We start from the raw sequence: 24,893 nt of genomic DNA on the forward strand, positions 1-24,893 counted from the left end.
CTTCATGGAAAAGTAGAAATTTAAACTTATCTAAATACAGAATGGTCAACAATACCTTAAGGACATATTTTGGCAACCCATGGAAATCATAATTGAGCATCTGTTAGTGCACTATTTTCATCAGACTTACCTAGCAAGTTTGGCAAAGAGGCAAAACCTCCAGGCCTCGTGAGCTATTTACAGTTAATTCTGAGGGATGCCACTTCTAAATTTGTAAAAGCTATATAGCTCATACTTTTTGTAAGTAAGTGGTAGGAGCTTTCTAAATCCAATTGACACTTTGGAGAATAAGCACTAAAAGAAAAATAAAATTTCTTTCCCCCAAAAGATCAATTATTTCTTCGTTCCTACAATCTTGTCTTTCTCACGTTGTCAAAAACTTTAAAATGATTCACCAAGTGCTGTGGTACATACATGTAATTCCAGAGACTTAAAGATGCTAAGGCAGGAGGATCACAAGTTTGAGGCCAACCTCAGCAACTTAATGAGACCCTGCCTCAAAATTTAAAAAAACTTAAAAGGGTTGGGGATATAGCTCAGTGGTACAGCACCCCTGGATTCAATCTTCAGTACCCAAAAAAAAGAAGACGTTTTAAGAAATACAATATTTTTAAAATTCATAAATTTTAGCATTAACTGTAGTAAAATATTTCATAAATTTAAAATCAAATCTGCAATTATCATTAAGAATAATTATGCTTCAAAATATTGTGTGTGTCTAATCATCACTTTAGCATTCTGTGTTACATATTAGACATTTTTATAGTCTGAACTGTCTCAATGAACCTTTATTTTTTTACTTGTATGCAGTGCTGAGAATCGAACTCAGTGCCTCACACATGCTAAGCAAGTGCTCTACCACTAAGCCATGATCTCAGCCCCTCTCACTTAACTTTCTTCCCATCAAAATTATTTTGTGGGTTTTTTTCCCTAGCTATTTGTCATTAGGAAACAATCAGATAATGCCAAAAAGGAAATGATTTATTTAGGCTTTATTTATTGATTCTGACAAACTTCTCTTTAAGAATCTTGGAAATGAAAAAGAAATAAATGGATCAAAGTAATTCCTAATAGTAGAATTTCAATTATCATGGCATAATGGTAGAAACCATGTCTTTGACATTCTTCCCTGGCAGTAACACTTGTCAAATTTTAAGTTTCCTATTTTTCTGTAGCTTTATTTTCACTACAAAAGGATACTCAATTATCCAGGCACAGAGTCACACACATGTAATCCCAGTGACTTGGGAGGCTGAGGCAGGACCATCTGTTTGAGGCCAGTTCAGCAACTTAGCCAGATCCTCAGCAACCTAGCAAGAACCTATCTCAAAATAAAAAGTAAAAAAAGGACTGGGGATGTAGCTCAGAAGCAAAGCACCCTTGGGTTATGCTCCAATAGCAAAACAATAACAACAAAAAATGAAAGGTATTCAATTAGTCAAATAGTCATATTATGAAATATGTAGAAACTGATTCTTCCATCTTAATGGTGGTTCCCTTAGTTTACCCCAAAGTAAAGAAGTGGCATAGAAACAGTAATGACACAGATTTAGAAGACTATTCCATATAGGAAATCTCCTGAAATGCTTTATAGATATTGAAATATTGGGTAATATGTAGCAACCCTCTTGCCCCATAAAACAATATAAATACATATTTCAGATTGAAACCAGAAAAAGGACATTCTCAGACTCCAGACATGAAGAGCAACTCAAAATGAGACTGTGGAGTCAGAGTTGATGCCTAGAGACTCAAGGGAAATTATTGATTAACAGCTGGAGGTTTGGACTATGTGGAGAAAAGAAACTAGACCTCAGGACCCTGGGAGCAGAGATCCAGAACCGAGCTTCACACACAGGATGGGCTTCAGGAGAGACTGTGCCACAAATGAAATGCGAACTATAGATACTTGGGATAACTAGAAGGAAGCTGCCATCCTGCGAGCGTGTGTTGAAACATAACCACAAGAAATTGAAAATCTAGACCTGCCCTGTTTAAGAATATAAGATCTGAGTTCATGGTACACAAGATATTACATCCCCCAAAGCTGAGGAATTAACAAAAAAAATTTTAAAAGGCCCACAGTAATAGGATGAAACGCCCCAAAAAAAAAAAAAAAAAAAAGCATATCTGCAGTTCTATAAGACATCTATCTTGAACTTTTTAAAATGTCAAGGTTATGAAAGAAAATAAAAGGTTGAGTCTGCCCTGGATGAAAGGAAACTAAGAAGTACGACAATGAAATATAGCAGCGTACCATCCTTGACACGATGATGGATTCAAAAAAAGAAAGCTCTAAGAGCTATTTTCAGAGGCACTGAATAAATTAGGCGGTGACTGGATGTCGGATAATGTTCTTGTATTGAGACACATGCCTCGGATGTGCTGATATCACTGAGGCCGTATGGAAGGTCATCATTCATGGGAAGTGTTTGCCGAGGTGCTTCGGCTTAGGATGTGGTGATGTCTGCCACATACCTGAGAGACAGGAAAGCCAAAGTCACAAAATGTTAACAATTGCTGAATCTCAGCAAAGGATACACAGGTATTCGTGATGCTGTTCTTTCAAAATTTGTCAAAATTTAAAAATGGTTATAGATTAAAACAAGATAGAATTATCAGTTTAGACAATCTGAATGTGAGCGGTTGTAGGCATTAGAGGCAGATTTGAGTTAAAGAATTCTAGTGTCCTTGAAACATTTGGCTTAGGATGTAAAGATACTGATTAATTTTAGACTTTGCTCAGGTAAACATGTTTAAAAATGTAAGGTTTAACATAAAAATACAGGAAATAGAGGATATAACTTCCAAATTAGTAATGAGAGAAAAAAAAAAAAAAAAAAAAACACAGGAGAATCCAGAGAAAGAAAAATAAACTTGATTAATCTAGCACAGGGAATAAAAAGGAAAAAAGAAAAATAAAGATATTAAAAAATATAAAATAGGATGATAATAATAAATCCAAATATGAATCACAATAAGTTTAAACATATTAACCTCACTACTAAAAGTCAGAGAAAATCAGAATGGATTAAAACTCTAAAAGCCAGGACTGGGGATGTAGCTCAGGGGTAGAGCACTTGCCTAATATTCAAGAGGTCCTGGGTCCAATCCCTAGTACTGAATGAAGAAATCTAAAACCTTGCTCTGTACTACCTATCTGATACACACTTACAGCAAAATAGCATAGAACAAGTAAAATAAAGTATAAGGAAACACTGGGTGAAGGTAAAACCAGAATTAGCATAAGAATATGAAGCAAAATAGAACTTACAGCAAAACATTTTAATAATGACATAAAGAGCCAGGTACAGTGGCGCATGCCTATAATCCCAGCAGCTAAGGAGGCTGAGACAGGAGGATCTCAAGTTCAAAACCAGCCTCAACAGTTTAGCAAGGCACTAAAGCAACTTAGTGAGACTCTGTTTCAAAATTTAAAAGTTTAAAAAGAGCTGGGGATGTGGCTCAATGGTTAAATAGCCCTGAGTTCAATCTCTGATATTCCCCCCAACCAAAAAAAAAAAAAAAAAAATGACATAAAGAAACACTGCATAAAGAAATCAAGAAGATCTTAATATTCATGAATACTATTTTACTTTGACCAAAAATGTGTTGGGGGGGAGGGTGTCCTAATAGAATTACAAGGAGAAAGAGATAAATGCACTATTACAGCTGAATATTTCAATTCACTCCTTTAAAAACCAGTAATAGATAAACCAACAAAAATGTGTTAGGAAAAGAATAGAGTATTTTTTAAAATACAATCAAGTACTTCGTTAATGTGTAGACTTTTCCATTCCATTAATTAGCAAAAATATAATCTTTTCAAGCATACATTAAAACATTGTCAAAAACTGGCTATTGCTCAACTTCAAAGAAATGTTTTGACACATTTCTATAATTCAGCATTATAGGAACCACAATCTCTCAGCAAAATGGAATTATTCTCTAATTCATTAATAAAAAGATTAAAATACATTTGAAAACAAAATACACACACTTCTGATTAACATGAGTTTAAAAATTATAATCCACATTATGAAACACTAAGAAGAAGTATATAGTAAGAATATTTTATTATGGACTGGTGGGGCTCTAACTTGGAGGTAGAGTGTGTAGTTAGCACGCATGAGGTCCTAGGTTTGATCTCCAGCACTGAAAAAAAAAAAAGAATATTACATTAAAAAACCTTGTGGAATGAAACTTAAATCAGTACTTAGAAGAAAAATCATAACTTTGACTATATTTTTTAAACTGGAAATAAATTGCTAATTTTATTTTAATTAATTAATTTATGTATTTATTTTTCAGTACTAGGGATTGAACCCAGGGACCTTTTACTACTCAGCTACATCTTCTGCTCTTTTTATTTTATATTTAGTCAGGGTCTTGATAAACTGTGGAGGTTGGCCTTGAATTTGAGATCCTCTGCCTTAGCCTCCTGAGTCACTGGGATCACAGGCGGGTGCCACCACCCCCAGCTAAATTGCTTATTTTAAAATGCTACATACAAAATGACATAACAAATTCAAATAAGTAAAAGACAAAAGGAATAAAAATGAGCTGCTTCTATAAATCAAAATTTAAAAAAACAACTCAATAAGAAAATAATCAAAAATGCAAAAAAGCAAATTTTACATGTAAAAGTGAATAATCAATCAAAATATGTAAATATCTTTAATCTCACGAGTAATCAAGAAGATCAAAATTAATGTCATCAGGCACAATTTCACACATATCTGACTAAATAAATTAGAAAAGGCACAAACACTGGGGATTATGTGAAAAATAGGAAATCCCACAAAATGCTATTCAGAGCTTATACAACAGTCACTCCAGAGCCAGCAGGAAAAACCCAACATGGGTGAAAACACACTTGTTCTTACAATTCTGCTTCTAGGTACAGTAGCCCCTTTTATCTTCAGGGAACACATTCCAAGACACCCCACAGATTTCTGAAACCAAACAGTGTCTGCTGTCTTTTCCTTTGTACATATACCTACAATGAGGTTTAGCTAGTAAATTAAGCACATTAATTTATTAATTTTTTAGCTAGTAAATTAAGCAATTAATGACAATGATTAATAATAAAATAGAACCATTATAATAATATAATAAAATAGCCAGCATCACTACTCTTGCGCTTGGGGGCCATTATTAAGTAAAATAAAGGTTACTTGAATAGGAGCACTATGATACCACGATAATCCATCTGATAACCAAGACAGTTACTAGGTTACTAAGGGTCAGGTGGCATAAACAACATGAATACACTACACTGGTCAGAGGGACAATTCACATTCAAAGCAGGGTGGAGAAGGACAATGAACGATATCTTCACACTACTCAGAATGGGTTACAGTTTAAAACTTATGAATTATTTCTGGAATTTTCCATTGACAGTTGTTGACCACAGGTAACTCTAGGCAACTGAAATGGAGGAAAGTAAAATCTTAGATAAGGGAGACAAAGACATTTCTATGCAGGAGAATCCCTCCAGAATGATGGAGACAGTACAATAACATTAATGTGAAATTTTTAGAAAGTGCATGAAGCAGTAAAGGCATACCAGATATCTATAGCAAAAGAACATGGAAAGGTATTGATATTAGAATAGTATAACAATATTTGAAAAAAATTTTGAGCAAATGGCAAAAGAATTCAAAACAGAAGTTGCCTCTAGGGAAAAAATAAATTAAAACAATGAACCTGGTAATTGAAACAAGATAAATTTTAAATTTATTAGTAAACATATATATATAATATATGCACATGCATGCATACATATATTACATATTATATATTACATATAGTAATTTATACAACCTCTGAATCAAATTGCTGACACCCAAACTGCATATTTATATCTTGTTCATATCTAGCAAAAAAACAAATTGAACAAAACAAAAATACCTTGGAGCCTGAGTACCTTTGACTTTTTTTTTTTCTTTTTTTTCTTTTTTTTTTTTTGCTGTGCTGAGGATTTGAACCCAGGGCCTTGGGCTTAGCAAGGCAAGCACTCTACCAACTGGGCTATATCCCCAACCCTTGACTGTCTTAAATGGGTCAGGAGGTCCCATCTCAGCCTTGAGTTGTTGGTCATGATGGAAATTGAACCTCCTAATTGTAGAAATTGTTGCCAAGATAGCTAACTTTTCAAACATCTATTCTCAACTAAGCCACAAAAAAAGGAGTTATTTTGCAGACTATTAGAATTTGAGGAAAAGAATTAAACTGTGGCCACATTAAAAGACTCAACCCTCTTCTCCATAGAGGACCTTATTCTTTGGTTTCCCTATGTGGAACTCTTATTCAGAAAATGCAAAAACTCAATCCTTAGCATTCCTGTAGGCCCCTCTTTCCTTCTCAAGTCACAGCCCTGCCTTGTTCTCTATTACTGATGTGTTAATAGCAGATTATCAGCTAATTAATTCTGCCATAGAATATAATTTATACCTCTACTTGAGCACTTTTGTTATTCAAATTATTTTATTAAAATTTTACTTCATTAGAATTATTTTATGTGTTCATCACTTTCAAAATTATTTAGTCTTCTAATTCAGTCAGTATCCAACATCACGTGAAGTTCTCAATACATAACATTCTGATTTCAACTGCTTAGAATTATTTCCTCTAGTTTTTTTTTTTTTCTACTATATTATCAACATGAACTTACAGACTTCCTAATGGCAGGAGTATTGTCCTCTGTGTACTTTCCTTATACTACACGTATACAGCAGTTGCTCCATTATGCTTGAATAATTATTTAGGTAAAATGATAAATCTTTAATTTTTCCCTTCACCAAAACTCTCTATAATACTTCAGAGTCCCAGTGCTTGAGATCAGTATTTTTATGCAGTTGACCTATTGTTTGTGCTTCTGTAATTAACAAACTTATCAATTAAAAAGCTCTCTATCTGTACAAGACCAAATCACTATAGTTAGCAGTAATAGTGATAAGCTATATATATAAAAAAAAGTCAAATTCTCTTAGGAAATTTCTCAATTACCAACCAACAAAGAAAACTTGAAAATTTCTCTTCTATCACACACTAAAACTGTGCAGGATTTTGACAATGCACCCAGAATTAAGAGACAATTAATTAGTGATCAGGTTAAGAAAATGGAAATCATAATAGGAAAATGGAAATCACAATAGGGAAACAGAATCTGCCACCTCCAAATATGATACTCTGACATAGGGATTATTTTGAGCGGAAGGCAATTAAGAAAAAGCAGAGAGCAAAAAAATCTCTTTGCTCTTCCCCTATTTGTCTAAAACCAGGATGTAAATTGTATAAGTGTCATTCCTCCCACTTCTGCCAGGAAAGATGGACGTCAATTCCTGAAGATGACTCTAGTACCCTGTCAATCCAGAAATGGCACCAGAGGAAACTGCAGAATCTACTGACTGGTCTTTAACTTCCATTATTTCTCCCATGCACAGTTATCCCTCAGTATCTTTGGAAGATAGGATCCAGTACCTTCAGTGGATACCTAACTCCATGCACATTCAGTCCCTTTATAAAATGGTTTAGTATTTACCCACTATGTATGCACATCTTCCTGTAAACTTTGATCACCTCTAGATTGCTTCTAATAGCTAATAAGGAAAATGCTATGTAAACACTTATTGTCTGTATTGTTCAGAGAGTAATGACAAGGAAAAAAACTGTATCTTAGCACACTTGTGATTTTTTTTTCCCTGAGGAATTTTGATCTGAGGTTGGCTGAATCCATTGAGGCAAAACCCACACATCCAGAGAAATGACTATATTAACTTTCCCACAATTGGCTGCCCTAGAAATTCAAGTTCCTTTTCCTTTGTCTTGTCACTTCTTAAAAAAATGTATTGTTCTTTCGTTAAGAAACTATGTAAGCTCAAGTTCTACACATCTCTTTGAGGATCCCCCTCACAGAGTACTCCCACATGCATGTACAAAGCACTTGTAAATAAAATTCTGTTTTTCTTGAGTTGATCTGATCTTTGTCAGTCTAATTTGCAGGACCGTGGCCAATGAACCTAAGCTGGGTAAAAAGAAAATGAAAAGTTTTCCTCCCCTACAACAAAAAGCAAAACTGTAATATCAATTATTATAGTGCTTAAGCAAACTTTACAAAGCAAACCAATTTCTTTTATACAATATGTTGTCATCATAGTAGCTTTGCAGGCAAGGATTTCAAATTAAAAAAAAAACAATCCAAAATTCTCACCAGGAGACTCTTTTAAAGGGAGTAAGTGTTGTGAGCAAACAAGTAGTCTCCTGGGAAGAGCCAGACAACATCATCCCTGAGGGTCAGTTGCTAATTGCTCCATTCTCCAAAGAAGGAAAAACAGCTGTGAGCATCTTGGTCCTGTAAAAACATTATCATCTAATGAGTGAAGAAAATGTAATTGCACAAATAATAAGAAAGGGGCAATTGTATTGTTAAGTGCAGCAGGAACACAAGAGGCCAATGGATATACTCTTGGTAAACTTGCTATTAAAAAAGTTAAAACTTTACTTAGTTCCAAAGAATTTTGTTTTCTCTTCAGGCAAGGCCTACTAAATGTTTCAGAAAGCTTCTGCAACTTGAGAGAAATAATGATCATGCTTCTCATGAAAATGGAAAAAAGATCAGTAGAGTACAGGAAAGAGACTAGGGGATGGGAGGAGAGAAGAGAAAAGGGAACACTCAAGATGATATTGGTTAAATTATTGTGTGCATGTATGAATATGTAACACTGAATCCCACCTTTATGTACAATTATAATGCCCAAAAACTAAGGAAAAAATAATAAAAGATGTTGAAGGGATCTGCCTTGCCCTCTGCCCCTTCTGCCATAGTAGATGCATTGGCAAGGTGTCATCTTTGAAGGAGAGAGGAAGCCCTTGCCTGACACCAAATCTGTTGGTGCCTTAATCTTGCACCTCCCAGACTCTAGAACTATGAGACGTATTTGTTTATAAAAATAAAAGAAAGAAAGACCATGCCCTAAATTCCTATTTAAGTTAGTAGTCATGATTTAAAAAAAATTTTTTTTTTTTGTTTTATTCTGTTTGGTTCTATGGTGTGCCTTAGATATGCATATACCGCATCTCTTTCCACAAAAAGTTTAGAGGGATTCTCAAGTAGGCTGTATATTTGTTGAAATGGAAATGTTAAGGAGAAAATTAGTCTGACTTACGCATTAGGAAATATTCCATATAGTTCATCAGTTAACCAGGACTGCAAAGTTTCCCAAATTCAGTCTATTTCCTCCTCTGGAGTCTTTTTTCTCAGTGTTTTCCTTTCGCCCAACCTTAGGACTGAATTCCTAATCTACAATTACAGTGAAGTCTCCCCTGAGACTGATCACAGTTTTTTCTTGTCTTGGATACTGAATCTCACTGCTGACCCTTCTCAAATGACTTGGTGGGTTATGGCGATTGTGGAGAAATCCCTCATCTTTTATTAGAATGTAAATGCTATGTGCACAGGGATTATGCTTTAGTGATGCATGAGAGCCACCCTGGAAAATGGCAGTGATTACTCACAGAACAAACATCCATTATTTCATACTGAATAATAAGAATTAGGCCAGATTTTGTACTGAAGTTTCTGAAATGTGAATTCTTTAATAAGTATTGGTCATACAAATATCTGTTATCTATCTGACTCTCGCTGCCGCACAGTTTTATTCACTCTTCTGTTTCATCTTCTTGTCCCCTACTATACCCTCAAACTTGACCCCAGTGACTAGCCCCCAGGAAAGCAGGAGGCCTTAGGTACCTCTGGTAGTCCCTCCAGTATCTACCTTAGTATCACACAACCAGTTGATGGGTAGCAAGTATTGGCAAGGACATTTGAGACGATGGAGTGCTTGTTTCACAAAAAGAAAGTTGTAGTTATGGTTACTTAGAGAGTTCTTGTCAAGTTGAAAACTAAAAGATGTTGTGGAGACTTTTCAGTGGCTATATGGAGAAAATACCCTTTTGTCTTTGAGACATAAACTTCCAAGACATATGTTCATCATAATAGTAAACATGAATGTACCCAGGAAATAAAAACCACAATTGACGGTGACTACTTTCAGAAGGTGGACTATGTACAAAATATCTTTCTGGAGATTAGTAGTTGGGCTATCAGGAATGTGTACAGGCTACCCACAGGCTTCTTAAACTTGCTCTTCTTTAGTCCACTATGACCTTTCTCATGACCGAGTTCTGCTATGGTTGGCTACATGTTGATTTTCCTTACCTGCTAACAGTACTAAGAGGCAAAAAGAAAATGAGACTAAGAGCAAGAGCCCTAAAAGTGTTTGCCTCAGATTCCCTAGTCTCCCATCCACACAGCCTCCATTTCTGGTTATCCTGCCTTCTGTACCCCAACACTGTGAAGGCAGGGCCGTTTGTAGCCTCTGCCTCAGTGAGGTGATCAGGCCCTATTGCTAAACTGACTCAACCTCAAACACAGGGACAGCCTGAGTCTTTGCTAGTGAGGATAAATTCCCTCCCAACCAGGCTGAATGAACAATGCCAAGGAGCAGTTCCCCAGGGAGCTGCCATTCCCTTCAGGTACATGCTTCCCATCTGAACCCTGGATTTGGGGGACACTTCGGAATTACAGTTCTGTCTGGGGAGCACTTATTCTTAATTCTCCTAATGAGCTGAGCCTGATAACTTAAGAATCCTAAGATATTAATAAGACTGTCCATCACATGTACTTGAAAACCTGGGAAAAATCTGAGTATTACAGTACAGTTCCACAGTGCAGATGGGTATTCAAAGTCATGTTCTCCCAGAACATGCAGCCATGTGGGAAATGCTCACTACACAGTGCCGAATAAAAGAAGAGGGATGCAAAGCCAATACCCAGCGTGCTAGAAATTGTGCTAGAAATGTGTCAGAGTGTGGGTGACACTTCAAAAATATGGAGTATCACATGGGGTCCTTAACTGTGAAATAGTCAAATAATTGGGTAAGAAGTTAAATGTTTGGGGTTGAGAGACATAAAGAAGAATAGGAAGAAAGTTTGATGTTAAGTGACTGAAGCATTGCAGTCTTCATATGCATAAGGGATAAAAGGAAGAAAATATGGCACATGTTGGCAATAGTAGTATCTTAATAGGATTCAAAGTGATTTTTTTCCTTAAATTTGCTGTTTTCAAAATTCTTACAATGAATTTGTAAGCTTTCAAATCACAAAAAGAAAATGATCATTCATTTTTTAAAATAATACACCTGAATATGATCATGAAAAGGAAATTATGGAGAGGAGAAATTACAAGGGTTGCCACACCCTATTGCAGGGTGGTCATCAGGTGATGGGCTCTGAAATTAGACCATGTGGTCTCTTAACCTTGGGCTAACTTCTCTGAGCTCTGTGACCTTGTTGATTGAATGGTGTTACATCAAACTAAGGTTCTATGGCTTATAAGATATATTCATTACCACTTTATTTACTGTGCAAATACAGTTTTTAAAAAATGCTACCAATAGTCTAAAGTACATTCCCATTTCAGAGATGTAAAAAGAGTCAGAAAATTGATGAAATGTAGTAATATTTATACTTACTGTATAAGGGTTTGTAGGATTAAATAAAAATAACCTATGTAAAATTTTTAGAAGAGAATATAAAAATAAATGCTTAACAAATGTGAATCATTACTATAGATTCAAAATGGCTAAGAAAAACCCTGAGGGTTAAGGTGGGGATTTCAGTTCTAGAGGTCTGAGGAGAGCACAGAGACTGGCACGGGTATGTGGGTAAAAGTGGCTGAATGCTAAGGAAGAGTGACTGTAGCCATGAAGACTTAATGCCAGGGAGCCCACCCTTGCCAGCTACATATGGAGCCATAAACAGAAAACACAGAAAAGTTTCAGAAAGTAATATTACACTAACAATTCTCAAACACTTGGGTAAGAAGTTAAATGTGTAGGATGGTTAAGAGAGAAAAAGAGGAAGTTTGAGCTTGAGTGGCTTAATATTATAGTCATCATATTATCTCATTTGTTCCTAGTATCTATCAAGTAACCACAGATCACAGAGTACCCTGCCATTGAAGGGGGAAATGGAGTTGGAACTGTAAAGAAAAAGAAAACTTCAATCTCTTTTCATGAACAAATATAGACATACATGTAGGAAGAGGTATGATTTTTCAGGCCTCTAATAATATGCACACATTTCAATAGAACAGAATAAAGATAAATCCAAAAACAGAGACATGCTTAAAAGTATTTTTATTAAATCATTTCACTTTTTCTGAACAATAACATGGCTGTAGGAAGTTAATGATGTTCTTCAAGCACTTTTTAGAAAACCTATTATTGTGACTGTACTCAGAATGATCTTGGCACAGGGATAGTGAAAGGTTAAAGAAAAAAGGTTAAAAGCATTAAAAAGCAAAATGTTTCATCATATTTGTTCATGTAAGACATAAATTATTATGTTTTTATTTACTGAAGTATAAAATATCTACCAAATATTTGCTGTATATATTCTTAAGTTAAATGAATGCAAAAGCCCTGGCAAAGGCTATATATAGCTAGGAAACCAGGCAAAGAATGTTGACCAAGTGGGAGAAATCTGGCAGAATGAATGGGCCCGAACCCTGACTATTGAACCTTCTCAGGTTTTGTGCAGAAACAAGACCTGACCTGGAAATGGTCCAGAAAAATGAAATGTTCCGTGATGCCAGGAACCACATCAAATCAAACAAAGGGGAAAAGGAACTGGTGCCAGAAAGATATACCTTCTGTTTTTAATGTGCTTCTAGCAGGCAAATCTCTTTTAGAGTGTAGAGCAATAGCCACAGTGGGGTCTGGAATAAACTTCAAGGTTACACTGAATTTTGAGGCTCAAGAGAATATAGTACATCATTTTGGAGTATAGAATATTCAGAGTGATCTGGGCCCCTCAGATCCATCCTAGAAATACCGAAAGAGCATGGTTTCTTTCTCTCAGGACAAAGATTCATCAAAGTGCATCAAATAAGGTCAGAAGGAAGAACAGATTTTTACCACTTTACGTGGAATTAATGTGCAAAAAGTGAATTTTTTTTTTTATGAGTGCTTGCCAATTTTAAAATGTTGTCTTGGTTTTTGGAATAGACTGTTTCAGTTTTTTGTTAAATGATAGAATTTTTTTGAATCCTAGAGGGAAAGGGGCTTCAACCATCTTCTGGTCTTAGGTGATTCCTCGTAATCCCCCTGGAGGAGGAAAGGTATGTTGAGGTCATGGAGAAGGGAGCCCTCTGTGGGTCTTTTGTGCTACTTCCTAATATGTGCCCACCCTGAATTGTACTGTCTTAGAATAAAAGCAGTTGTCTGATCTGTGTGTGGGTGACCACCACTTTTAATTGGCAATAAAGACTGGTAGTCTGGTCACCGTCCCCGTGGATAATCAGTAAGCTTGCCTTATATGGGCAGTTGTAACCTTTGCGCCAGAAGGCACAACTCTTATTTCTACACAGGCCAGGCAGGTTGTGTAAATGAGCTCAGCAAAGCTGGGGTGAAAAATCAATTGAGCAAGTGCAATGATGAATGTTGACTGACATTTGACCTCAGTGAGGAGAGAAAAGGGAATGAAGGCAGGCAGTCTTGTTTTAAAGGGGCAGTTGTCAACCAGGGCCTATTGATTTTTGTCTGAGGAGTGTGGACCTAATTGTCAGTTCCTCTAAATTTTCAGGTGAGGCTGGCTTCCTGGGAATAGGACCCATAGAGCCCAGCCGCACAGGGGCTGCACTTAGAGGGTTCACATTTGACTTGATGCCCTGCTATCACTGTCTTGAAATTCCTAATAATTTTTGAACAAAGGATGGGTGGACTTTTTATTTTGTACAGAATACCCAAAATTATGGAATTCATCCTATTTCTTAGAGCAACTCTACATCCATATTTTTCTGTAAAATATTCCAATTTTTAAATACTGGAATAGGTTAATTAAAATTTTTAACATTGAATGCTTTACATCTGTAGGTTAACTGATTAAAGAGTGACCAACAGATTGGTGATAATTCTCAAAACTTAGAACTTTGTATCTTAGATGCAACCTGATTGATCCCCTTATGCTCTAGATGAAGAAACAGTCAAAAGAAATGAAAATAGAAATAGAGGCTGTCATCTGTGACTCCCAATATATGGGGCCTGTTGGGAGCAGGTTTTCCCGAACATCATGCTCACAGCAACAAATGTGAGGAATCTGAGTTTTATGGCATCTGTGATAGTGTGCACTTTCTGCTTCATTACTTCAATTTCTTGGGCTGTGTTTTAGCCAAGAAAGTGTCTTTTATCTTTTGCTGACATGTTTTGTTCCCAGGGAATTTAAGCTGCTGTTGATCTTATTATCATTTACACGGTAATTATCCAAGTAATATCTTGTGACTTAGCCAAGGCTTAGTGGGTTGTAGGACTAGGTCTGCTGCAGAAGTGTATTACCAGATCTTACTTGAGGGCTGCAGGCTTTTGTGTGATTTTTCTTTTCTCCACTTACTTCATGCAACTTTACAAATACTCTATGTGATGTAAGAGGAAGAAAATAGCATAAGCAAATGTACAATCATATTCCATTACGACTATTTTAATGTCCTTTATTATTAGCATGTTGTAAAAGTGTCCATTCCTGGATCACCAGACATTATAAGGACTGTCTATTTTTATGCACCTTGTCATATAAAAAAGTGTGAAACAAACAATATGATCTCTTTTCAAGAGCTGCCCAGTATATAATTCTTTGCCTTTATGCCTGTATTTCTGCACCCTTCTCTCTGTCCCTTTGCATGAGATTCTGTGAACTGAGAGAACTCTGGTGAGCCATTAGCAATTGAATATGTGCTTTGACAAATCCTGGGTGAGGGAATGGTTATAGTCCTAATCGTGAAATTCTACACCTGAAGACACTAACTTAATCATTTCATCCCTGGGTGCCTCACAGTCTCATTTTCAAGTAGATTAAACTCTTTAATGGGGCAATAGGATTCAGAGATGATTTAGTTGAAAAACATTATAATAGGGAAGACAAGTGTTTTTAGGAATAGATGTGACAGAGAAAAAGGGAAGTGACAAAAACAACCAACTTGTTCCTTAAATAGAATACAGCCCTAGTTTGCAGCCAGGTTAAAGGTTTTATTTAAACAGTTTTCCTTTGGAATTCTTACTCTGCCTTGTGAAGGGGTCTGTACCCACCCAGGTAACTGTGCAACCCAATGGATCATGTCCAGTGCTAGACTGGAGACAAAGGTTGAGGAGGAAGGACTGTGTGGCAGATGAACAAGATGTTTTGGGGACACAGCAGGATGTGGATGGTGTGGCTGCTCTTTGTGCATTCATGGTGGCAGCTTGCCGGGTGGCCTGGCCAACAGTGCCCTCTGTTTGCTCTTTTATTGTTTCATACCATGTGGTGCCAGTGATATTCTGGCAGCTGACACCATCAGCAGGTGCCCCTAAAAATGCCAAGCAACCCTGGGAAGACAGGAGGAGGAAATAATGTTTGTGGCCACCTAGGGCCTTGTGCTACCATTTCACAGGACATTGGCTTTTGTTATTTATTATTTTTTAAACCAAAGGGTGCCACCCTTCTCTTGGTGGCCCTTTGAAGACAGCAAGATTCCACTGCTATTCTCTGTTCTTAAGAAGGGTCATGTGTGAGAGAAAGCATAACCCTGAGATAACAAGAGGGAGTTGGACTGACTTGAAAAGGCCACATTTGGAATAAAATAAGTCAATACTACTATCCAAGCAAAGCAAGGAAGGCGAAGTTTTCATATCAAAAATTGATTTCCAGGACTGGGCATGTGGCTCAGTGGTGGAGTGTTTGCCTGGCATGCTTGAGGTCCTTGAGGTCCTGGGTTCAATCCCCAGCACCACACACACACACACACACACACACACACACACACACACACACAAACCCCTTCCAACACCCAACCAAACCACGCAAAATGTGTAAGAATTTTGGGGTATATCCCGTGAGTTCTTCCCCAAGGACATATGATATTCACATGCAGATCATAAGAAAGATGCATTCTAGATTCAGCCACATTAAGCAGACCTGAATCATTATTTACAGGACCAGCAAATTCTTTGTATTTACTCATGCTTCAGCCTGGTTGTACCATTCTCCAAAATAAGAGTGCCTTGCAGGCATATCTGAGATAATGAATTACTTCTACTCTGGTGGTAATGACTTCAGGTCCAAAGCAATTTTACTCACCTATTGTTCAACTCAATTTCCACATTTACTTCCAAACACTGGGTCTGTGGAATGCCGTCATCTTTCAGTCAAAACCTGGTCTATCAAAGGGTAGTACTTTTTCTCTACTATCTTTCATTAAATGATCATATCTGAGAGAAGAAATGTTTTACATAAAAAATAACTTGTTCATTAGAAACTGTCCTTAAGAAATTATATTGCCCTTCCATATGTCACATGGAAAACCCTTATTAACTTAGAATATTACAAATTATTTAAAATCTGTAAGTGACCTAGAACATTTAATTTCATTCAATCAGTCAAAGGTATTTTCATTTACTCAACACGTTCGAATCAGTTGAGACAGAATCTGTTCTTCAAAGGGTTGAACAGTGAGTGGGAGACGGCAAATGGAAATAGTGAAAGTAGTCACTTTTGCAAAGGAGTTTGACTATGAACAAAATAGCAATAGCCAGAGAGAGATGGAGGATGAAGGTGATTCCTTTGTGGCTCCTTTTTAAGAGAGGGAATTCTTAAGCATATTCACTGTTGTTAATAAACTCAGAGAGGGACAGTTGATGATGACAGAGGGATGATGAGAAGGGAAAGGTGAGAGAACACGGGATCCAGGGCAGAGCAGGGCCAAGGAAGGGGTGAGCCATAATAAGACAGGGAGCACCTCTTCCATGGGAACAGCAAAGGAAAAAGGGAGGGAGAGACACCAAAGTAAGTGACTCTGTGGACACAGGGCTGTGACTTTGAGGGAGCCCTTGTCTGAGCTCTTTACCAGAGTGAGCACTTTCTCTGTGTGGTAGGTGATGAGGTAATGTGTGGAGGGTGAAGGGGGATTATGAATTGTAGTGAGGGCTTGACCTGTGGTCACTGTGGAAAATGAGAGCAAGCTGTAAGAGAGGCTCAGAGGATTGAGGGGCCATTTGGAAGACTCGGCTGAGATTTGAGACCAAGACTGAATAGTGTCATCACATGCAAGGTTGTGAGGTTTTTCTGTCACAGAACTCAGCAGCATCAATGCTGGCCCTGGCTGGGGTGAGGCAAGGATCAAGGGAAGTGGATTGGGGTGAGGGACAAAAGAAGGATGATGGAGGAAAATGATGGATGATAATAAGAGGGTTGAAGTGACAGGACAAGTAAACCACACTGGATAGGCTTGACTGAGCGTGGGAAGGTGGCATCTGAGATCAGTTGGATAGCCCCCTCTGTTAACAAATGAGGAAACAGGGGCTCAGTGAGTTTACATTTAGCTACTGGTGTTTTTTTTTTTTTTTTTTTTTCCTGATGAGTGTTACCCAGCATGTCATTATAACATGACTGCTAGTTTCCCATGTGAACCTTGTAATAAATGGAGATTTCATGGTTAAGCGAGGCCCTGGATCATAGACAGAAAAAACAGTATATAAGAAAAGGAAATAAAGCTATGAATCTTATTTACGAAATGATAGTCAAGAGGGACATAAATGAGCTATGCATGTTAACTGTATAAAAGATTTCCATGTGCCTTAGTGTACTCAGGGAGTAAACTCTCATACTTGTACCTCATGAATTTGTTCTAAAAATAGTATTTTAGGGCTGAGGATATAGCTCAGTTGGTAGAGTGCCTGCCTCGAATGTATAAGGCCCTGGGTTCTATCCCCAGCACCACTAAATAAATAAACAAACAAATAAGTAAAATAATAATAATATTTTAGCTACTTTCAGTAGAATGTAACCATTATAAAGACTAGGATATTCTGAGAACTTAGAACAGGGCCTAAATAAGTAGGTATTCAATAATATAATATTTGTTGAATGAATGAATACATGAAGCAAGACTGAATCTTTCCCTTGGCCTCTTATAGATACCTAAGAGTTAAAATTAAACTTATTTTGTAACTACACACCTCCAAAAGAACCTTATCTTTCCTTGTATTACTTATTTCAGTAACAATGTTTTTATCCAACTAGGATAAAAATGGAAAAGTAGGGAAATATCAATGATTCCTCCTTCCTCCCCATTTCTAGAACTAGTTGGTCCCATGTCTTCTCAACTCCATCTTGGAAAAAGTCGATCAATAGTTTCCCTGCCCCACCTGCCACTCCATGCAGGCCTTCCTCACGTCTCCCACAAGATTACTGCATTGGGCCCATATTTAGCTTCCTTTTCTTCATTGATCCAGTGTTATTCCCAAACATCCACCCACTGCCTGAAAATATGACCCATCATTCTCTACAGAATACATTCCTTGGTGCAGGTTCCTTTTAGCAATTTGCATAATCTAACTCCTTCCTATGTTTGGGGTTTCACCACCTTCCACCTGTCACTTCTGCCATCTAGGATGGATCTTTACTTTCATAATTTCATGTCTTTTCTCATGCTACTTCCTCTGTTTAGCATGCACTTCCTAGATCACTCAACAGTTTTTATTTATAATTAACTCATCTTCCAAAGAGCTTCCTTCTTTGAAATTCAAATAGTGAATACTCAGTTACATTTTTGCTACTGAAAATATTTCTAAAAAAATTAAATTCTATTTCCAAAAGATACGGGATATTTGTGAGATAAGGTCAAAAGAAAACAGCACACTGAAATTAATATTCAAATACCATATAGTAATGGACATAAAATAGAAATAGATAAGATATTTGACTCTCCTCATAATTAAATTAAAACAAAATGACTGTGAGAAACCATTTTTGCAGATTTCTGATTGACAAAATGTAAAGTTTTTAAAGATTTTTTTTACTTGTTTAATTTCAAGTAATATATATGATTTTTCAGAAAATAAGAGCACATTGTTAGTTCAGGTGAACCAAATACTTTCTTCATGAAATAGAAGTGAAAAAACAAATCAAACTTTGATCATATAAAGGAGTTCATTCATTATAAAAATGAAGTAAATCATAAAATGGGTCATCAATTAGTGATTTACATGCTGTTATGCACCATTAAAATATAAGCGTTTTACTTAAAGAACAAGATAGGTGGACTGGGAATGTAGCTCAATGGTAGAACTCTTGCCTCGCATCAAGGAGGCCCTGGGTTCAATACATAATATTATTTTAAAAAACAAAACACAGGTTAGGATATAAGTACTTATAAATACCTGCTCAGTAGAATGTAAGTTGCTATACCATTTGTGAAGAGGAAATTAATCAACAATCATCAAACTTTTAGATGCATAAATTAGTGATTATAAAATTGTTTCTTCTGTGGGCCTGTTTGTTTCTGACTCCTCAGCTGCATCCACCCTCCCTTTTTCTCTCTCATTAGAAATTGAGATTCAGACAGGAGTGGGATCCAAATAGGAATGGATATGCACTTCAGCAAATAAATCTTGTCCACTTTGGTTGTGGGCCATGAATTTGTTTCTTCTGGACAATGTGGCTTGTGTTCCTGAAAAAAAAAAAAAAAAGGCCCATTAAGGGTTGAAGTGAACAAATTATGCACAGCCAGAGAATTTGGAATGGTTGCTGAGGGAACGTGGCCAGTGTGTTGTCTTTAGGAAACATGCCCTGATGCATATGTGCTACCCATCTTTGAGATTGGAGGAAGTGGTTGGGAAGTCGAAGGCATTCCTTTTGTGGTATGCTAATCAGTGGTAGCACCAAAGGGTAGCTTGGAGAATGAAATTCCCTCATCCCCTAAACCACCTCCAATAAAAACATGATCTAACTTAATTCAAACAGTGTACTTCCTATGCAAACACAGCCCTGGACCCATGCCCTGCTGCACTCTTCCATCTGGACCATTTGTGCTCCAAAAACCTCTTGTCTGGAAATTCTGGAGCCATTACTAATGCTCATTAAGCCCTGAACTTGACCTTCTAACAGTATCACCCATGGATCAAATTATAGGTGATAGCAAAAAGAGATTGAGGGAAGTCTGACCTATTTGGTTGTGTTTCATTTATAATTGCCAACTTTTTCTTAGAAGGAATATAAATATCTACTGTAACTGACTTTCCTTTAATAACTCTACCATCAAAGAACAAATTTCTTTTATTGTTTTTCATTTTAAGCTGATCTTCCTTATGGGCAAACTGTTAAGCTGCTACCATTTTCTTTTATCTGCTGCTCCTAAGCATAAACCTGGTTCTTTCTGTATTTACACTGTAGGAAGTATTTCCACATCCTCCTAGAGTTAGTCTATGATAAATCTGTAATATGGTCACACATTCTCATTTTTTTTTTCCTGAGAGTCGTAAAAACTACCTCACAACAACAGATGGAATCTATAGGAGTCTAGCCATTGCTCAACTCGAGACTGAACTCTGAACTGCCTACTTCCCTGAGTCTGTTTCCACTTCTGTACTTTCCTTGACTTCATCTACATTTACCTCACATGCTTTGGCTATCCAGTTCCTGACCTTACTTCTTCTAGCTTTCATAATTTCTTCCTGGAGAGCCAGGTTGCTTTCCTTTCTGAAGCCAGTCTGGCCCAGCATCAGACCTGAAGCCAACCTCTGAAGTTCAAAATCCATCTCTGCCCCTTTCTAGGTATGACCTCTTACCTAAACTCTGCAGCACCCAGGATCAATATTCTGCCTTGGATTCTTCAACTACAAAATAAGGATGCTGATGAGAGTCTCTATTACCCAGAAGTTACGATGTCTTCATGAGTTCATGTATGTAAAGTGCTGAGAACAATATCTGCATTCAGAAAGTACTGAGGTAGTGTTAGTTCTAATAATTTCAACAATAAGTGGTTCATTCGTCAAAGAAAGGGCAGTATCCATTATTTACATTTGAATAACTATAGTTATGTAAATTTTACATGGAAGACAGATCATATAATAGAAACTGTTTACCTCCTACTCTGAGATATAATCTTCTATGTAAATATAGAAAATTCTGATCTACGACTTACCTTGAGGTTTAGTTGAAACAAGTAAGTGTAGATTGTTTCATTCTGCCCCAGTTCTATAGCCAGGATTCCCTATTCCATCTCTACAGCATGCCCAGCTGTAACTACAATCCATGTCCCCCAGGGGCTACATGCTGACTCCATCTGACCACTCCCATTCAGGGTGGTATCAAGAGGTCTGGCCAGAATGGCTCACTTCTGTTCAACAGGCTTTCTGGAAGAGTCTTAGGAATCCCAGCATGTAGAAAGAACTGATTTTCCTGGTATGAGAGTGATTTTATTCACCCGGAGAAAAACTTCCGGTGCTGCCTACAAGTAGCTAAATACCATAATTAGATTCATTCCCTTGGCCTTAGGCTTCTCCAGCTTATCAAAATAAAAATTTTGCCAACTGAGTAATTTGTATGTGACTGGGGTTAGAGATCCAGGAAGAGGTGGGGGAGACATAAGTTGAACAGCATGGAAACAAATAGACAACTCTAAGCTGCCCCTTTTCCTACAGCCAGCTCTTGTGACTCAGGACTGACAGCTCGGGACTTTCCAGATAAGAAAAATTCTTCCTGAGGAAGAATCTCTCAAGACAGGACTCAGAAAACCCAAAGACCTTTCAAGTCTTGAGTGAAAATAGTATCACCTACATTTATCACACTTGCCAGATTTCTTACTTACTCAGATCCCTATCCAGAGAAAGATATCAATGAAAGAGTAAAAGAGGGTTTTGCTACCTTTTCTGATAACATCTGCCAATTGACTATAAAGCAATAGTTTATGGCTTTAAGGCTGGTTGTAAAATAAAGGCCTTTGGGACTATAGAGTTTGAGATCAGAGCTGCCGCCTGAATCTGCCATTTCTTCTCGTGTGGTTTCATGATCACATTTAATCCTCATTTCTGGCAGGTGTAGAGTCATAAGGAATGTTGTGTTGAGTTGAACAAGGACACCCAGCTCAGGTGGGGACTAAAATCCAGTCACAATCTGCTTGCCTAACTGAGCACCTTGACTCAGGAAAGCATCTCCCTAGACTGGAAAAGGCCACCTTTTAAATATCTCTCAGATATTCTCCCACGGCTAATGGACAAGGACACATCAATGGAACCACTCTTACCAATTCCCACAGAGTTGGTCCATAGGAAGCAAGAGCTGCTCAGAATTCTGAACCCCTTAGCTATGATGAGGAAATCCTCTGTTAGATAGGTCTTCAGTGAAAACAGAGCCCACCTTGTAAACCAAGCAAGACTGATAACTTGCCAGCTTCCCTTGATGTCAAGGCAACAGAATAGACCAGTCAGATGCACACTTCCTAGGCTGTGAGTTGGAAGTTTGAGATGCACAGAAAAGAGCCAGGAGAATTTTGGGGGGCATCAACAAATTCTACTTTTCAGAGCAGCAGTAGCAGAGCTGCAGGAAGCCTGATCCATCCTTGGTGCTGCCATGAAGGCTTCACAAACTGGGCTGCTGAGATTCAAGACTAATTCTGTCAAAGGGTTTGCTGCTTGTCCTCGCTGCTACGAATCTCTCTTGGCTTAGGGTTCGAATCTCATTCTCTAACTTTCTTCAGCAGGAAATTATTTTTGTTAAATTGGCCTTGTGATTTACAACTAAGACCCTTTAGAATATTTTGCTAGAATTATTACCAGACAGGACTGTGCATCCTCCTGCCACCATAAAGACAGGTATACTTACTGGTTCTGGGCTAACATTCACCTGTCTTTGGATCCAGTCCTCTTCCACCCACTCAGGAATCTTAGATTATCAACTATCCATTACTTTTATCTATTTAAACTTCCTTTTCATCTAGATCCGTCCTGTCACTATTTCAACATGATTACATCCAGTAAAGGAAAATGATTTTCCTTGAGCCCACATATCTGTCTAGCTGTTGCCCTACCCCAGGGCTTACCAACTGGTGTGCCAGTGTACGGGGTGTTCCAAGAGTGGGTTCTAGATGTGCCGTGATATTTTGAGGGTTGTAAATATTTATGGCAATAAAAAGTTAAACCAGTTTTACAACCGTTCAAAACTAAACAGTTGAAATTATATTTGAATACTCATTTTATGGTTCTCTTTCCAAGTTCTGAAGTCAGTGATCATTACTTTGTGCTCAAAATGTTTTGTGTGACACCCAGCCCCAGAGTGCAAACATGAGTTCCTCCTCCTCTTCTCTTTCCTCTCCAATTATTTCAGTTAGTCTGATTTAGTTAAGGTTTGTTTATCTTCCTTTTGCAGATGCATATAAAGTAGTACTTGATTTTGCACTTGATTTAACCTACTCTAATTTTTGCCTTTTTTCTCCTTTGCACATTTAGAATATGTTTGATTATTTCCTTGGTTTCTATCATGACTGATAGAAGGCAGGAGTAGCTCTTGAGAGGGGTACTTGTTCAGTCATGTGGAGGAGAAGCCTCTGAAGTGTTTTCTCATGTGCCAGGTAAAACAGGGAAGACTAGTCACTTCTATATACCTTAAGGGCTCAAGGTATCTCCAGAGTCACAGTCTTCTGTGGCACCCACCCTGATGTCTCCATCCCATGTTTCAGGGTCTCAGTTTGTATCAAAAGAGACCTGACAGCCTCAGCTGGATTTTCAGTTGTCTCTGACACTCAGCAACCCTAACCATGAAATTCTGATGTTGTTCCTCACTGTGACTGTTCTACCATTGTGGGGGAGAGGGCGACACTTTGTCAACTACTAAAGATTGCTGGTGGCCCTCACATTTAGCTTTTAACTGTTTGTTAACCACATTGGTTTCCCATCGTTTTTCTGTAGACTTAACCACAGAAAGCTGATTCCATTGTCTTTGCAGGTGTTGATATTCCCATAGCTTACAAAAGTCTGAGTCATGGCACCAGCCGAGGTGTTGAACTTTCACTGGAATATTCTGCTGGTCACTGCCAGGGAAAGTTTCAGCAATTAGACTCCCACCTAATCCCACGGACTATATATGCTCCATATCCTATCTAAAATGACATCCTCAGTATCCCTTAAAGATATTATTTTCAACTGGGTGAAGTGGCACACACCTGTATTCCCAGCAGATTTGGAGGCTGAGGTAGGAAGATTGCAAGTTCAAAACCAACCTCAGCAATTTAGGGAGGCCCTAAGCAATTTAGCAAGACCCTTTCTTAAAATAAAAAAGGACTGGCTGAGTGAACCCCTGGGTTCAATTCCTGGTATATATATTTAATAAATAAATTATATATATAATTATATATATAACATATATATATATGTGTGTGTGTGTGTGTGTGTGTGTGTGTATATATATATATATAAAATTTTCAGGATTGGAGTGGTTGCTCAGTGGTATAGCACTTGCCTAGCATGCACAAAGCCCTGGGTTTATTTTCTATATATGCAATGATGTGAAAAATGTTAACATTCTTCCCTTTCTCAAATACTTACTCCTTTATCAGTTACGCTTAAAAGTTGTCTATGCTTCCTGTCTTCATTTGTTAAATTCTCAATTGTTTCAATTTCACAATTTTAATAGGCTGTATATTCCCAGTGAATAATAATCAAAGCATCAAAAGCATATGGACAATTCTGTCTTCCAACCTTCTCCCTGAGTCTCACAGTCCTACTCAGACATAAGCATTCCCAGGTGTGTGCACTTCCAGAAATAAGTCTGCTGATGTCTTTAAGCGCTAAATCCTGTAAGTACATTAGCCTCCATTGCATTACTCCATAACACACAGCACTGTAGTTCACATACCGCTAGAAACTCTCTTCTTTGGGTTCCATGAACACTCTCCTGATTCCCTCCCCCAAATGCCCTCCTCATTCCATTCATTCTCTCACAGAAGGTTCATCCTCCTTGAGTCCTTCATTAAAACTTGATAGCTTCAAAGCTCAATACTACACAGTTGCCCCTTTTCATTCTG

The 24,893-nt window shown here is 37.5% G+C and overlaps 1 protein-coding gene across 1 annotated transcript in view; it reads left to right on the plus strand.

Annotated features, from left to right (window-relative positions):
- The window catches only part of CCDC192 (coiled-coil domain containing 192), a gene marked incomplete at its 3' end in the record, with an annotated part of 211,477 nt that overhangs the window by 100,035 nt on the left and 86,549 nt on the right, over nucleotides 1-24,893 (plus strand). The window lies entirely within an intron of this gene.

Source organism: Sciurus vulgaris (genome assembly GCF_902686455.1).
Source record: "Sciurus vulgaris genome assembly, chromosome: 6".
NCBI classification, from domain to species: Eukaryota; Metazoa; Chordata; class Mammalia; order Rodentia; family Sciuridae; genus Sciurus; species Sciurus vulgaris.